At 32.8% G+C, this 2,842-nt stretch overlaps 1 long non-coding RNA gene across 1 annotated transcript; it reads left to right on the top strand.

Moving 5' to 3' along the window:
• The first annotated feature begins 6 nt into the window (after positions 1-6).
• Positions 7-2,106, top strand: LOC117315073. The gene is made up of 2 exons (XR_004529676.1): positions 7-1,441; positions 1,899-2,106. It is a non-coding gene; the product is annotated as an uncharacterized LOC117315073 (long non-coding RNA).
• The last annotated feature ends 736 nt before the right edge of the window (positions 2,107-2,842 follow it).

Below are 2,842 nucleotides of genomic sequence, written 5' to 3'. Positions count from 1 at the left end.
CATTTGTTTTTTCTCTCAACGCTTGTCCTGTCTAATTAAGGTGTGGTGGGGGGACACAAACTGATAACCTGTGTGTTATTTTCCTTTTTTGACCCCAAAGTAAGATCGACTGGAAACCATCATGTCATTTATATTTATCTATTTATGCGAATGTCCTCACATCTATGCGAATGTCCTCACTAATCAACGGTAAAATGAAACTGATACCTAGATGTGTGATGATCTGTTTTGCCACAAATCAGGTGTGAATGAGGTATGTGACATTTTCCCGTATACATAAGTGTTCGCCAGGAAGTGAGAAAACAATAGCTACATTCTGCCTTTCTGAAAAGTTGTCTCTTCTAATCATCAACTTGATGAAAACTGAACTTTTCCAGAGTTATACATATCAATTTGTTTATAGAACGTGAAGCGTTGAGGGTGACCGTAGACCGCGATACTGTCCAATATGACCTCCTCGACTAAATTACGAGGTCATTTTCGAGCTGAGTAGAGACACACACGTTGTCCTAATAACCATAATAGATAAGAGTATAATGTTTAGGGTGGAATCTTTTTTAAAAGGACAGGGTAATTGGTACTATGCCTCAATTCATTGTATTGAAAACATTCTGATGAAACGAATAAACGCGCTTCCCTAACAAAAACAAAACCTAACAAAATGACTGATTTCAATAAAATGCTATCAATGAATATATCACGATAATAAAATCAGATATTAATAGAAGAATAAACTTGTTTCACTTCAAAAAGAAAAAAAAACAACGATGCAAATTGCTTCCCACGAAATTCTATCGATGCTATATGATAAGAAAATCGGATTCTGATTAACGAATGAATTTCCTTCCCTCCGAAAAATCCTTACAAAATGAATAGATTCGATAAAATCAACGGATCGGGATAGCAAATTCTGATGAAAGCCTAGAATAATTTTCCTCCAAAAATTCGTGCAAATTGATTGGCTCAATGTAATTCTATCAATTAACTATACGTGACAATGATAAAACTAGCAATCATCTTTCCACCAGCCCAGTCTTTTTTTCTAAAACGTACTGCCAACATCAAATTTAAAATGGCTAGCCAAATAACCGACACCCAATTGGTTAAAGTCGTGGAGGAATTTGGGGACCTGGACCATCAGGGAAATACCTCTGGTGTCGGTCCGTTTGAAAGGTTCTTTTTTCATCATTTAAAAGATTCCTTTATTAAACTATCAGATCAACTAATAAAATCAAACAATCAATGTTAGATTTAGTCTGGTTATTGATTTTGTATTTTCCAAAACTCAATTTTATTATAACTTGATTTCATTTTTTTGTAGTGAATCCATAGAATGGAGCGACAGTATTGTCGCCAGGGAGACGTCAACTCCCAAACAGAACACTTCTGAATCAATCATCTTAATTGAAGATGAAGAGGAATCCCATCAACAACATCGACAGTAAGTAAATTTTATATTCATATTACTGCATTATCAAATTATTATCTCAACTGAAACTTTGAACACTAAAAAAACATCAAATTACTTTATAAGATGTATTACTATCAAGTAATCCCGATCATAAAATGAACGGATATTATATTTGAAAATGTGTATAAATGCATTAAGACTAGTGAGGTTTAATCATCTTATATTTCAGAATCTACTATTGTGAGACTGTACCCAAGTTATGTTTTCTCTTTTTATTTCCAATTTCTTTTTTGTTTATTGTTGTTCATGTTATTTCTTTTATATTATGAACAGATCACTCTGTTATGTCAATTTGCTAATTTGATGTATACATTTGAGAAAAGGGCATTCATAATGTTGTAATATCTTGTGCCCCATGTCGTTTTTTTCATCACAATAAGATAATTTTAAACTGACTAGACTAAGAATTTGTGTTTCACATTTGTAGGAGGATCCTAAAGGGGCGCCATAAAGAACTCCTCCATAAGAGGGCTGGCTTAATTAGAGATAAACGAAAAAAAAATTGAAGAAACATTACGAAACATTACAGCTATTGGAGAAGTTAATTCCGTTAATTAACTGATGTGGAGGACATTTTGTGCTGTATTCGAAATTTGGACTATATGAAAAATATAATAAATTTTTTCTTACCTTTATACTTGGTGTTGAGTTTTTCTTGATGACAAGCTTCAGCAACAATGTAATGATGTTAAGTGGTATTGTTGATCAAATGTCCAGTGGAAAAAAAATCCCAAATAATCACTTCTTCAATACAAAAGGCTCTAGACTTGGAAGGTTTGTATGAAGATGTGTTATGAAAATGATTGTAATGAAACCATTGCTAACCATTTTATATATCACCATAACAATTAAATAAATAACATATGTATAATTGGACAACGGTTTTTATATTTGAAATTTTAAAAGGTCTGCTTAACCGAATTGTTATTATTATTTCGTATTTCAATCCACAGTTCTATTTCAGTCACACCGTAAGTGGGAAAATCCCTATTCACCATAGATACATGTTCTATTTTTATCTTATCAATGAAAGGACAAGGTTTAGTTTTTTTCCCAACTAATCACATGTGTTTTTTCTTGTGTTTTTTTCCCTACTGACCACATTTGTTTTCTCGGTCAATGACCTCGAACACCTGTGCGTCCCCACCAACAAAAATTCCATACCCCTATTCAAATCGATAACAATAGACATTTAAATCAATCACAATAGATTCCCTTTGATCTAATGTCTTCAACAATAGCCTATAGAAATCAAACAATAGACCCATTGTTCTATAAACAATAGATATATTGTATTTCTATTCATTAGCTCGTTACGTACATACTCATTACTATTACGAAAGGCGTATTTGACATTACGGGGTCTGGGAC

Source organism: Pecten maximus, chromosome 17 (assembly GCF_902652985.1).
Source record: "Pecten maximus chromosome 17, xPecMax1.1, whole genome shotgun sequence".
Classification (NCBI taxonomy): domain Eukaryota; kingdom Metazoa; phylum Mollusca; class Bivalvia; order Pectinida; family Pectinidae; genus Pecten; species Pecten maximus.
This window is presented reverse-complemented; position numbering and strand designations above follow the sequence as displayed.